Here is a 15,137-nt window from a genome sequence, read left to right as displayed (position 1 = left end):
GCCAGAAACATTAGACAGGAGGAATCAGGGCAGACACTGAAATGTAGTTTGAAGTTGGAATTGTGGGTGTTTTGCTTCCTTCCTCTACAATCAGAGCTGATAGTTCCCAACAGCTCAAGCGAGCAGGATGTAAGGACTTTCTACTACTGCACAGCAGGCAGAGCCAGAGTTGGACTCAGGATACAAATCATGCGAGCTGTCTGTATTACAGCAGTGGCCAGGGGATAAGAAAGGCAACCAATAAATATTGTGGTCAGTGCCAGACCCAGGGGGAAGATAAAGGCTGTCGCTCTCATAATGCTAAAGTTGTGGAAGCTATCAGGTGGAGGAGAAGAAAGTGCCTTTCTATTGCTTTCCCAGCCACTGACTTCCAGCTTTATATATTGTCAAGAGTTTCTGCCTGGTTGTGAGATAGTTACTTCGACTGACAAAGTCCTGGAAAGAGACTTACGATATGACCTCTAGGTATGGGAATCCCCTCACCCAAGAAAGATGAGTAATTGCATAAGCTATTTCAATACCCAGTGGGAACTTATAAAACTGACATCATTTCCATTTTAAAAGTCAGGATAGAAACTAGCCAACTAGAAAGAATAAAATGGGGGCGGCTGGAGAGTTAGAGAGTCTGGGAGAGCAGCGGCAGAGCTTCGCAGAGACGCTCACTCTCGCTTCTCATGGCTAAGCAGGGCTTTAACCGCCACCATGTCGAGCGAAAGGGCAAAGACCAAGACCACCAAGAAACGCCCTCAGCGCGCAACCTCCAATATGTTCGCCATGTTTGACCAGTCCCAGATCCAGGAGTTCAAAGAGGCCTTCAACATGATCGACCAGAACCGGGATGGCTTCATTGACGAGGAGGACCTGCACGACATGCTGGCTTCAATGGGAAAAAAATCCAACTGATGAATACCTGGACGCCATGACGAACGAGGCCCCGGACCCCATCAATTTCACCATGTTCCTCACCAGGTTTGGAGAGAAGCTGAACGGCACCGACCCTGAGGACGTCATCAGAAATGCCTTCGCTTGCTTTGATGAGGAAGCGATCGGCACCATCCAGGAGGACTACCGGAGGGAGCTGCTGACCACCGTGGGCGACCGCTTCACAGACGAGCAAGTGCATGAGCTGTACAGGGAGGCCCCCATCGACACAAAGGGGAATTTCAACTACATCGAGTTCACACGCATCCTCAAGCACGGAGTAAAAGACAAAGATGACTGGGGAGCTGCGATGTCCAGCCACGTGTTCCCTGTCGCCGTTGGGGTATTTCCGCCATCCCTCTCCTGGAGCCTATTGTATGCCCCAGCTTTCCTGCTCTTTGCCTGTCTTGTTTTGTATTCATTCTCAGCCACTTTGGGCCACACGTACCTTTATAATCAGACTGGAGATGGAACTTTCTGTCATTATTGGATGAGAAAGTAAGGTAATTTAACTTACAGGCAGTCTTGTCCTTTGTGATAACTGCAACCCAGAGTCAATATATTTTTCCAGAGAAAGTTTTCCACTCAATTTTTTTTCTGAATGATAATTAAACTTTCTGATAAAATAAAAAAAAAAAGAATAAAATGGGCTGAAAAGATAGTTCAGTGGTTATGACTGTGTTCTTACAGAGGCCTCGAGTTCAGTTCACAGCACCTACATCAGGCAGCTGTCTGCAACTCCAGCTCTACTGTGTAACTACAGCTCTAGGAAGGTTCAACATCCTCTTCTGCCTTCCATGAACACTGCCATTCACGAGCACATGCATACACACACACACACACACACACACACACACACACCTAATTAAAAACAAGTATTTTTTTTAAAAAAGAAAGAAAAAAAGAAAAGCAAAAAACAACACAAATAATAAGATAAAGACTTAGTGGTGGCGCACATCTTTAATCCCAGCACTAGGAAGGCAGAAGCAGGTGGATCTCTGTGAGTTCGAGGCCAGCCTGGTCTACAGAATGAATTCCAGGTCACCCAGAAAGACACAGAAAAACCCTGTCTTGAAAACACACACACACACACACACACGGTTGGTTCTTTGGAAAGAGAAGCCAAATTGACAAACGCTTGGTTAAATTAGCCAAAAGAAGGAGAAAGAAAAGTCAAATTAATAAAAATTAAAAGATAAGGACTGGAGAAATGGTTCTGTAATGGGGGGAACTGGTGGCCGCTCTTGTCGAGGACCCGGGTTCAGTTCTTAGTACCTCCAGAGCAACTCAGAACTTACCATAACTCAAGTCCCAGGAGATCAGATGCCTCTTCTGACTTCTAGGAACACCAGACAGGCAAGTGGTATACAGATATCCATTCATACAAAAATCCATACACATAAGTGAGAAGTAAAAGTTAAAAACTAATTAAATAAGCCAAGAGATTAAAATGGAGACATTATAATGGATGCCAATGAGACTCACAATCATGAGGATATACTTTAAAAACCTATATTCCAGCAAATTAGAAAACTCCAAGAAATGTCTTAATCTCTGTATAAAATTACCTACTGAAGCTAAACCAAGAACAAATAAATAATTTAACTAGATCTATTACCAGCAGTAAAATTGAACCCATAGTAAAATATCTCCCAACTGAAAATATTCCAGGACTTAATAAATAAAATAATTAATTAAAAAAAAGTACAGGACCAGGTTGACTGCAGAATTCTAACAGAGCTTTGAAGAAAAAACAACACCAATGCTACTCGAATTATTCCATAAAGTAAAAAAGGAAAGGAAGCTCCCAAGCTCCTTTTTATGAACAGAAAGTATTATCATGATATCAAAACCAGATAAATACACCACACCAAAAAAGACACAAAGGAAACAACAGACCCATCTTCTATTAAATATTAATCTTTTAAATTCTTAATAAAATAAAATATTGGCACTTCAAGATTCAAAAGCACATCAAAATGTTTGCTGTGGGGCTGGAGAGATGATTCAGTGGTTAATCAAGCTTGATGCTCTTGCAGAGGACACAAGTTCTGTTCTTAGCATCCATACAGTGGCTTACGACCATCTGAAAATCCAATTCCAGTACTTACAATGCCTTCTTCTGGCCTGCTTACATACTAAATGACAATGCATATACTTATGTAAGAAAAACACTCATACACATAAAAATAAATAATTAATAAAAGATCATTCATTATGACCAGGTAAGCTTAATTCTAGCACAAAGTTCAAGTCCGGTGGATCAAGAACCTCAACATAAAACCAGGTACACTGAACCTAATAGAAGAGAAAGTAGGGAAGAGCCTAAAACTCATTGGTGTGGGGTGAAATTTGCTAAACAGATCTCCAGTGGCTCGGGCTCTAAGATCAGCAATTGATCAACAGGACCTCATGAAACTGAAAAGCTTCTGTAAGGCAAAAGACACAGTCAATAGGACAAATCAGCAGCCTACAGAATGGGGGGGGGGGTTCCATTAACCCCACATCTAATTGAGGGCTAATATTCAAAATATATAAAGAACCCAAGAAGCTAACTTCCAAAAACCCAAATAACCCAATTTAAAAATGGGGTACAGAGAAAAACAGAGAATTCACAACAGTGGAATCTCAAATGGCCAAGAAGCAGTTTTAAAAAATGTTCCAAGTCCTTAGTCATCAGAGAAATGCAAATTAAAAAGCTGTTTCCTTCTTCCATGTCCTTTTATCCGGGCTGCCTACACTTAGGCACTCACTACTCTTCCCATTTAAAATCTCTCTCTCTCACAGGAGTGATTCAGAAACCTTCTACTCTCTAACACCAGCGCTGCCTTTCGCTTGCCAAACTCCAGCAGAAGGAGAAGCGGGTAAGTAAGGAGGTGCCCAGACCATGGCTCCTCAAAGCAGACCGCCTGCAAATCCACCTGGGCGGTAAAGCACCCAGGAAACAAATGGCTACAAAACTGCGCCCTCTACTGGAGGGGTGTAGAAACCTCGTTACAGGCCTGACACTGTGGCACTCCATGAAATCAGAAGTCCCCTGAACCCCTGAACTTCTGATCCACAAGCTCCCCTTTCAGCATCTGGCGTGAGAAATTGCTCAGGACGTCAAAACAGATCTGCGCTTCCAGAGTGCAGCTGTTGGTGCAGGAGGCAAGTGAGGCCTGTCTGGTTGGCCTTTTTGAAGAAACCAACCTGTGTGTTACCCATGCCAAACGTGTAAAAATTATGCCAAAAGATATCCAGCTAGCACACCGAATACGTGGAGAACGTGCTTAAGAGTCCACTCTGAGGGGAAACCTTTTATTCTCAAAAATAATTTTTTTTTTAATTTTCCCTCTTCTTCCTGTTATCAATAGTTCTGAAAGTTAGACTATTTTTCCATGGGGCCAAAGGTACCTAAGTGTATGATTGCAGAAACATAGGGGACAGAATCAGATATTGGCAGTTTCTTTCACGTTCATTTGTGTGTGAATTTTTAGTATAAATGCAGGATGTAAAGCATCAATGCAAGCAAAATGTTTCAGTGAACACATTTCAACAATTTGACTTTATAACAACTATAAATAAACCTGTTAAATTTTTCTAGACAAGGTCAGAATTTGGATTCTTTTTAAATGTAAATTTCTTATTGACGGAAACTGAATGGTGTTCGTAGCATTTTCATCATCCAGTAGATTCCATCCATTCACTTGACTTTTCTAACTGAGTCGTCCTACGTGCAAGTACATGTTTTAATTTGTCTGACTTCTGTGATGTTCCTGTAAGTTTGCTATTAATATACTACACACACACACACACACAGAGAGAGAGAGAGAGAGAGAGAGAGAGAGAGAGAGAGAGAGAGAGAGAGAGAGTTTAGTTGATTCCAGACCCAGTCAAATTGACAACTAAGATCAACCATCACAGCAGGTAACCCCAAAGTAAGGATGTATAAGAAACCATTATAGGAACTCAGTAGTCAGTAACCTAATTTAAAATACTGAGGAAGAAGAAGGAGGAGGAGGAGGAGGAGGAAGAAGAGGAGGAGGAGGAGGAAGAGGAGGAGGAGGAGGAGGAGGAGGAGGAAGAGGAGGAGGAGGAGGAGAAGGAGAAGAAGAAGAAGAAGAAGAAGAAGAAGAAGAAGAAGAAGAAGAAGAAGAAGAAGAAGAAGAAGAAGAAGAAGAAGAAGAAGAAGAAGAAGAAGAAGAAGAGAGGAAGGAAAGAAAAGAAGGAAGGAAGGAAGAAAGAAAGAAAAAAGAGTTTTAATGACAATACTCTGCGTGGGTAGTCAACGCTTCTCCCAGAAGATAGATAAGAAAACAAAATTCAGGAATGGGATTTTCGACACCTACAATCCACCCTCCCCCTTTGATCAGTGCACCCCCACCCCCATCCCAGCCCCTCTCTACTTTCCTGGCTGTGCTTGTTCTCCACATTTAGACACACAAAAGCTTTGAAGCTGGGATCTGTGAGAGAACATGCAGCATCCGTCTTTTTGAGCCTCCCTATACATTCAGAGAGGCTCCAGAGGGCTTCAGAACAACACAAACTTCTCATTGTTCTTACTTGTTCACTGTAACTACTATAGCTTTAGTTGTCAACTTAATACAGCCTTCAGTCACCTGAGAGAAAAGCCTCAGCTAGGAATTTATCTAGATCAAACCTCAGTGCACGTGTGTGTGTGTGTGCATGTGTGTGTGTGTGTGTGTGTGTGTGTGTGTGAAGGATTGTCTTGATTATTAACTGATGCACAAGTCTCCAGCCCACTCTGGGCAGGACCATCCCTAGGCAGATAGTCCTGAATTGTCTAAAAATGTTAGCTAAACATAAGCCAGCGAACAAGCCATTGAGCAAGCCCAAAAGCAATGTTCCGCCTTGATTTCTGCTTCAGGTTCCTGCCTTGAATTCCTGTCCTGACTTCCTTCAGTGATGGACTGTGACAGAAATGTAAGAGGAAATGAACCCTTTACTACTCTGTTTCTTTGGGTCAAGGTATTTTATCACTTTAAGAGAAAGGAAACTATAATACTATTGCTGAAGAAACCACACACAGTTTGACTATGAGATATAGAGAAACCAATTTCAAATCACTTAGGAAACTTCCTCGGCTGGCAAATATGCCTAATATCAGAAGATACTATTTAGATCATTAGAAGGAAAAAAATGGTTGTACACAGCATGGGACCCGAATGCTACAATACCAACTTGCCAGGAGAGAGTTGCTATAGTGGCATGACTGTTATGGTGTAACCACTGGTTTCCAACTGGATTTGAAGCTGTCTCCACAGGAGGGAATCCATTCCTGACACTTCAACCTGGTCAGAAACCCATGTCTGGGGTAGTCATAGGCAATGGGGTAAAACCTGCTGTTGTTTTGTTAAATGGTTGTGTTGTTAAACTACCCTCTACACACTCTTTGTGGATCCCGTGGGACTCCCAGTGTGTTCTACTGAATGGTGGGAGTGTCTAATCCAGTGCCTCTCTTGTGTTCTTTCGTTTCGCTTGCTGTATTCTTAGTAAATTCACTCACTGGAAACCCACGGCTTGTGATCATAGGGAATGGAGTCGAAGTCTACCTTCAGAATAGGAAAATGCCATCTAACTCTTCTTACTTCAACTCCTTCTCTGTCTACTTTAGTAAACACTGTGGAGGTCCACTGACCTTTCAGGAGGTGCAGACACTTAACAAATGAACATTGCTCACAACATAAGGTCTCAACTGACAACAAATCCTGTGGTGCTTTTCTGCCCTCCAGAGGCCATTTGACTCCTGGCCCAAGATCAAGGCTGGTTAAAGTCTAGCGATGCCTATTCACATCTACCCTGATCACAGAGCATCTCTGAAAGCCGACTGATTCCAAAGTCCTTCTAAGATGTGAGCTGCACTCCAGTGTGACCCTGAAGAACCACTTCCCATCATCCTCCAGTAAAATCAGACTCACGATGGTCTAGAGATAAGCGCTGTTGAGAACAGAAGCATAGAAACTGCCATGCTCCCCTCACGCTATGTTTTCCTATCTGTTCTGATTGATCCTCTCCCCTCTTCTCGATAAACCAGTGCCTAATACTGCGGTCCTTTAACACAGTTCCTCATGTTGTGGTGACACCCCTCCCGTGATAAAATCACTTTTGTTGCTACTTCATAACTGTAGTGGTGTACTGTAATGAGCTGTAATGTAAATATCTGTATTTTCCGATGATCTTAAATGACCCCTGTGAAAGGATCACAGCCCATAAGTCCAAAACTGCTACACTAACTATAATTAATGCTCAAGTAGTAGTCACTTTAAGTTATAAAATACCAGCATTATATAATGTCTTCAGGTGCCAAATTCTTATTTTGAAAATCTTGAAGAGCTCTCTGCTCCTCCCTGTTCCAGAGACAGCCACATCTTCTCATGCAGTGCCAGCCTCAATCTGTCGACAAGATGGTGAAAGTTGGTGTGAACAGATTTGGCCATATTGGGCGCCTGGTTACCAGGGCTGCCTTCTGCTCTGTATCTGGCAAAGTGGAGATTGTTGTCATCAATGACCCCTTCATTGACCTCAACTACATGGTCTACATGTTCCAAGTGTGACTCTACCCAGGGCAAATCCAATGGCACAGTCAAGGCTGAGGATGGGAAGCTTGTCATCAACAGGAAGCCCATCTCCATCTTCCAGGAGTGAGATCCCGCTAACATCAAATAGGGTGATGCTGGTACTGAGTAAGTCATGGAGTCTACTGGTGTCTTCACCACCATGGAGAAGGCTGGAACCCACTTGAAGGGTGAGGCCCAAAGGGTCATTATCTCTGCCCCTTTGGCCAATGCCCATGTTTGTGATGGATGTGAACCATGAGAAATATGACAACTCACTCAAGATTGGCAGCAATGCATCCTGCACCACCAACTGCTTAGCCCCCCTGGCTAAGGTCATCCATGACGACTTTGTCATAGTGGAAGGGCTCATGACCACAGTCCATGCCATCACTGCCACTCAGAAGACTGTGGGTGGCCCCTCTGGAAAGCTGTGCTGTGATGGCTGTGCAGCAGCCCAGAACATCCTCCCTGCATCCACTGGTGCTGCCAAGGCTGTGGGTAAGGTCATCTCAGTGCTGAATGGGAAGCTCACTGGCCTGACCTTCCCTCTTCCTACCCCCAATGTACCTGTTGTGGATCTGACATGCCACCTGGAGAAACCTGCCAAGTATGATGACATCAAGAAGGTGGTGAAGCAGGCAGCTGAGGGCCCACTAAAGGGCATCCTGGACTACACTGAGGACCAGGTTGTCTCCTGTGACTTCAACAGCAACTCCCACTCTTCCACCTTTGATGCTGGAGCTGGTATTGCTCTAAGCGACAACTCATTTGACAAGCTCATTTTCTGGTATGACAATGAATATGGCTACAGCAACAGGGTGGTAGACCTCATGGCCTACATGGCCTCTAAGGAGTAAGAAACCCTAGACCACCCACCCCAGCAAGGACACTGAGAGCAAGAGAGAGGCCCTCAGTTGCTGAGGAGTCCCGGTCCCATCTCAGCCCCCAACAATGATCATCTCGCTTGCCATTTCCATCCCAGACCCCCATAATAACAAGAGAGGTCTAGGGAGCCCTCCCTACTCTCTTGAGTTCTGTTGCACCCCCCCCCCAAGAAAATGAGAAAAAGAAAATCTTGAAGAGTATGAGATGATCACTAAGGAGATGAGTATCAGAACAACTTCTCTTTTTCTTCATTCCCTTACCCATCCTGATGAGGCAGCATAGCACAAAAGAGGCCGCCATAGTAAGACCAAGAACCAAAGCACATGTTAGGCCAGGAGACAGCACTAAAACCTAGACCTGAAAGGTCAGTAAGTCAAGAAGAAAGACAGATAGACAGCAAACCATGTTTTTGAAATACTGATTATGTACAGGAAGTTGAGCGCCTAAGATAACATATCAAAGGTGAGCACCATATTTATTGACAAACCACACAGGACTTTGCAAGTGTGGGAACGAAGACCAGGAAACAGATACTGAAGCACTAGGTTGGGCTTGGAGAGATTAATGTTAGTTTGTGACTGATAAAAATGATGGGCAGATAAGGAAATATAATTAATATATGCATGTGATATCCTATGTCTTAGAGTTCAATTGCTGTGAAGAGACACCGTGACCAAGGCAACTCTTATAAAGGACATTTAATTAAGGCTGTCTTACACGTTCAGAGGTTCAGTCTATTATCATCATGGCACAAAGCAAGGCAGCATCCAGGCAAACATGGTGCTAGAGGAGCCAAGAGTTCTACATTGTGATAGGAAGGCAAACAGAAGGCTGGCATCTTCAGGCAGCTAGGAGGAAGTTCTCACAGCCTACCCTCAAAGGGACACAGGTCCTCAACGAGGCCACACCTACTACCACAAGGCCACACCCCCTAATAGTGCCAAGACTATTCAAACTACACCCTGGTTACAATGAATTTCCCATGCACAAAAGATTTGGTTTATAAATATCATCCTCCCCCAAAAATTCTCAGAGAAATGACCAGTTCGAGAACTGGGGTATAAGATGAGCTTGAGACATCACATCTTCCTGAGCAACAAAAAGGCAGTTCTCAAAGAAGTATGAAGATGTGTTCAAAGGGCCAAAACAGATATAGCCTGAGCATCGTGCCAATGCCTATAGCAACATATCCTAACCCATCACCTAACACAGGACTTGGGATATTCAGATTAACGTGGATACATTAGTGAAATTATTAAATATGATAAATTGTGGCTGAGAAAGTACCTCAGTAGGTGATTGTCTGATAGTTCCTACAGGTTCATTGTAAAGGCAGGGTGGGGGCAGCTGAAGGAACGGTTGAACAGCACTGTAAGGGTGCTTGGAGCTCACTGCTCCGTGCTCTCTGGTGCCCCCTCTCCTGGCCTGTGTAGGCCCCAGGCATGTGTGCAGTGCACTTACATGCATACAGGCCCTCGCATACACAATGAAAAACTTATAACCAGTTGTCAAGAGACATGATAGCACACACCTATAACCCCAGCACCCATCGTCCTTGGGGATGTAGTCAATGCAAGGCCAGCCTGGGCTACATGTGACCCTGACTCAAAAGAATTTTTTTTAATTAAAAAAAAAAAGGTGGACTGTTTTTCTTTATGGAAGAATTTAACTCATAATGCAGAAGGAATAATGCATTTTAAAAGCTTCCCGGAGAGGTGGTGAATGCCACTTAGATGACAGAGTGTTTACTTTTGCTTAACAGTCACCAAGCCCTGGATTCAATCCTGGACCCCACCTACCCCAGACATGGTACCACCTGCCTGTAATCTCAGCACTCAGGGCATGAAGGCAGGAGGAGCTAAAAGTACATAGCTGTCCTTGCCAACATGGTGCAGCCAAGGCCAGCCTGGGATACATGAGACCAGGCCCCTCAAAAATTAAATAACTTAAAAGTTGTCATGTGGCAACTATCACAGTAGTGACTGAATAGGCCCAAGTACTAAGCAGGGGAGGAAATGTTTGCAGAGGGTTTTGCTTTCTTTCTATTATTGTAATAAATATATGACCAAAAGCAACCGGAGGAAAAAAGGGTTTACTGCATCTTACATACACTTACAGGGAACAACTCATCTCTGAGGGAAGAAGCCACAGGCAGAAGCCATGGAGGGAATCTGTTTACTGACTCACTCCACAGTTACAGGTGATACAGGGCTTTTCTGTATCTGAGGATTTAGCTTGGATTGGACTTCATCAGAAGAGATGGGTGTTCTCAGGGGAGCAGAGACTCCTTAGCTCAGGAAGCTACACAGTCCTCTGAACTTCTTTATCAGAAGGAGATATTCTCTTTAGGAGAGAAAGAAAATTCCTTAGTTTACAAGACAGACTCTCAAAGATGAGCTTCACACGGCATCATAAATCCATTGTTGTACTGGCAAAAGTTTGTGGCTTATTTTATTTATTATTTTTTTCATATGATGTGTTTACAAAATAAAATTCAAATTCCAAATGATTCTGCATTTTCCTAAAACCTTGACACCCCCTGGAAATCAATCATAAGCCAATAGTCCAATGGAGTGATAAATCACAGCACATGTAAGCATAGGGCAGCCTATCATTGTGGTGTAGCTGTGTTCATATGTCCTGTACTTTTTCCACAACCAACTTTCCCCTGAGGGAGCAAAAGCTTACTTTGTCCCACAGTGAAAAGAATCCCGGCTGTCATGGTGAGGAAGGGAAGGCAGGAAAAGCAGCTGGGCTCATGGGCCCAGTAAGGAAACAGAAAGAGGAGTGGCTGTTCTCAGCTTTCTCTTTCTCCAATTTGATTCGTGAGAGCAAGCTGCCCACATTCAGCACAGGTCTTTTCCTTTCAATTAAACTACTCCGGAAAAATTCCCATTTTCATATCCAAAGGCATACATTATCAAGGCCCCAAGTGTTTCTTAATCTAGGTAACTGTCAATCACATGTTGACGTCTTAACCTGGTACCTCCAACACAGTTGTATTTGGAAATAAGGGTTTTAAATGTGATATTTTTTTCATTATTAACTTATGTAGGTGGTGTTGGAGTGATGTTTTTGTACATTGTGAAGATGTGTCTCTGTCCATCCTTGCCTGTTTAAGGCACCTTCTGATTGGCTAAAATAAAAAGGCATGATAGTAAGGAACATCCAGCAGAGAGAGGGGAACGCTGAAGAGAGAGGCGTAGGAGAGTCACCACCCCGACTCAGAGGACACTGGACATATGAAACTGAGGGGAGGAAACTAGACACATGGCACACATAGAATAGTATAAATGGACTGGTACAAGTTAAGAGCAAGTTGGGAAGCAAGCCTAGCTTAAGGCCTAACATTCATTTAAAAACATAAGCCTCCTTGTCATTATTCACTGGGTTGGCATAGACAAAGCCTGGGTGACTACAGTGTGGTGGGGCACATGAGTTCAGTGTCCACCCTGGTGTCCACCCTTGATCTGGTCTAGCAGATTGTCTACTACCTAAGTGGGTGCTGGGAACTGAACTCAGGTCCTCTGCAAAAGTAGTACTAAACCACCAACTATGTTTCTAGCCCTAAAACTAAGGTCTTCAAAGAGCTGGCTAGATTGAAATGAGGTTTTTCTTTCTTTGGGAGAGTGGGGGTAGGATAGGGTTGTATATTTGGCTGTTTTTGGAAGAGCCTTAATCCAATCTGACTTGCATGCTTACAAGAAGAAATTTGCTGGATGCAATGACATGTACCTGTAAGCCTAGCACTCAGGAAGCTGAGACAGGAGGACCATGAATTCAAAGTCAACCTAGGCTACAACATTTTACAAATGGTTTCATGTTTCACCATTGCCATAGTTTGAACCCTGAGCGCTCCCCAAAGGATCAATGCTGAAGGCTGGCTGTTTTGAGCTTTAAAAGGTAAGGTCCAGCAACCGAAGTTAAGTTGTTAATAGTGGGACTTTGTGAAGGATTTGGGACTTTGGTCATTTCCTGTCCCTTTGCTTCCCATCCAACATCAGGTGAACAGGACTCTTCTGCCATGAGCCCTTGCCACAAAATAATGTCACTGTAGGCCAAAGCAATAAAGCCAAACAGCTGTAGCCCAAATGCCCAGAAATGGTGAGCCAAATAGCCTTTTCTCCTTCTAGGTTGAGTTTCTTATCATGGTGACACAGAGTTAATGCAGTCATGTTGTGGTTTCCTGTGTTTTCTTTTCAAGATCCATCTTGAGGTCAGTTGGATCTCCATCTAATCTTAGCGGAAGGTCAAAAGTAATATTTGATTGGATACATACATTTATGATCTTAATTATCTTGAAAACTTTAGGCCACATGTTTTTATATTCTCCCCTGTATCTTGTTCCTAAACTCCAATTGCATGTATACTAGACCATTAGATACTAATTAACTCACGGGCATCTTTACCTTTATTCCCCCTGCACCTTAGTTCAAGTGGTTGCTATTGTCACCCTCAAACCCACTGTTATTTTTCTTTTACAGTCTAATATGCTGTTAATTGACCCTGAGAGTCAATCATTTGTTTTCAAATATTCTGTTTGCTTTCTTCCTTTTTTCTAAAACAGCATTTCCTCATATAGCTCAGACTGGCTTGAGCTTACTCTATAGCCAAGAATGACCTTAAAATTTTGGTCTACCTGCCTTTACCTCCAAGTCATGGCAATAAAAGTGTTTGCCACCAAGCCCAGTATCTTTAGTGCTGGGATCAAACCCAGGATTTTGTGCATTCTAGGAAAGCACTTTACCATATGAGCTACATCTCCAGAGATCACCCTGTGTCTTCAATCTAAGTCCTCTGATTTTGTTTCTCTGGCTCACATTATATATTTTTTTCTTTTCCTGTTATTATTTTTTTTCTTTCTCTACCACTTTTTAAACCCTGATTGCATTGCACAGCCTTTTCTACTAATTCCTCATTTCTGTTGTTTCTGGGTTGGTTTGTTTTACTTTTCTCTGTTCCTATTGGTATTTCCGATTTTTTTTTTTTTTCATTTTTGCTTTGTTTTGTTTTTCAAGACATAGTTTCTCTGAATGACCTTAGCTGTCCTGGAACTCACACTGTAGACCAGGATGGCCTCTAACTCACAGAGATCTGCCTGTCTCTGCCTCTAAAGTGCTACAATTGAAGGCGTACACCACCACTGCCTCGCAGATGTTTCAGATTTTTTTAATCATTTATTTTTATTTTATGTATAAGTTTTTGCCTGTGTGTATGTCTGTGCACCACATGGAGTGCCTGGTACCTGATGAGACTAGAAGAGGGTGTCAGATCTCCTGGAACTGGAAATAGAGACAGTTGTGAACCCACTGTATGGGTGCTGGGAATCATACTCAGGAACCATCTCTTTAGCCCTGATTTTCAACTATGTTCATTTTTTATATGCCTGTTAAATTTTATCAGATTAAATAATATGACCATTATATTGTTGACATTGTTAGATTGTTTTGTCTTTCTTAAAGTAATGTTCAATTTTGCCCAAACAAAAAAAAAAAGAAAGAGATCAAATTTTCTAAGGCTATTTTGCTTGTTTGTTGAGACAGACTTTCATTATGTAGTCCTGGCTATCCTGAAACTCACTATGTAGACTAGGCTGGTCTCAAATTCACAGAGGGACGCCCACTTCTGCCTACAGAGATGTCCAGCACATCTAACTAAAAACAAAAAAAAAAAAAAAAAAAAAAAAAAAAAAAAACAAATAGTGTGAGTGTTGTCTTGCATGTGTGTGTTTATGTATGCATGTATGTATGCATGTATGTATGTATGTATGTATGTATGTATGTATGTGTAACACACACTTGCCTAGTACCCATAGAGAGCAAAGAAAAAGGTAGCAGAACTCTTGGAACTGGAGTTATATGTGGTTGTGAGCTGCTTCTTATGTACATACATAAGAACATGTGCACACACAATCACACACACACACAATCCAAAACAAATGCCACAAAATAAATTTAGGGGTTGGACATGGCTCAGTGGTTAAGAATATTTGCTGCAAATCAAAATAAGCCTGAGACTCCACCTCATACCAGTCAGAATGGCTAAGAACAAAAACTCAGGTCACAGCAGTTGCGGGCTAGGATGAGGAGAAAGAGGAACACTCCCCCGCTGTTGGTGGGGTTGTAAACTGATACAACCACTCTGGAAATCAGTCTGGTGGTTCCTCAGAAAATTGGACATAGTACTACCTGAAAACCCAGCTACTCTACTCCTGGGCATATACCCCCAAAGATGCTCCAACATATAACAAGGACACATGCTCCACTGTGTTTATAGCAGCCTTATTTATAATAGCCTGAAGCTGAAAAGAACCCAGATGTCCTTCAGCAGAAGAATGGACACAGAAAGTGTGGTACATTTACACAATGGAGTACTACTCAGCTATTAGAAACAATGACTTCATGAAATTCATAGGCAAATGGATGGAACTAGAGACTATCATCCTGAGTGAGGAAACCCATAGACTGAACTCGGGGAGCCCAATGAAGGAGCTAAAGAAAGGACCTAAGGAGCTGAAAGGGATTGCAACCTCATGGGAAGAACAACATTATCAACCAACCTAACCCTCCAAAACTCCCATGGACTAAAACACCAACCTTTGTGCACACATTTAGAGACGTATTGATCAGTTGCATATGTAGCTGAAGATAACAGTGTCTGGCATCAATGTGAGAAGAGGCTTTTGGTCCAGTGAGAGCACGTTTTCCCTATGTAGGGGAATGACAAGGCAATGGAGTGGAGAGGGTAATTAGGAGGGAGTGCACCTTTGTG

The 15,137-nt window shown here is 42.8% G+C and overlaps 1 pseudogene across 1 annotated transcript; it reads left to right on the top strand.

The window, feature by feature from the left end:
- The first annotated feature begins 654 nt into the window (after positions 1-654).
- Positions 655-4,197, top strand: LOC308428044 (myosin regulatory light chain RLC-A-like; annotated as a pseudogene). Its single transcript has 2 exons — positions 655-1,296; positions 3,999-4,197. The product of its transcript is annotated as a myosin regulatory light chain RLC-A-like (transcript).
- The last annotated feature ends 10,940 nt before the right edge of the window (positions 4,198-15,137 follow it).

This window comes from Micromys minutus (genome assembly GCF_963924665.1).
Source record: "Micromys minutus genome assembly, chromosome: 12".
Taxonomy (NCBI): domain Eukaryota; kingdom Metazoa; phylum Chordata; class Mammalia; order Rodentia; family Muridae; genus Micromys; species Micromys minutus.
Note: the sequence above shows the minus strand (reverse complement) of the source record. Positions and strands in the feature narration are given on the sequence as shown.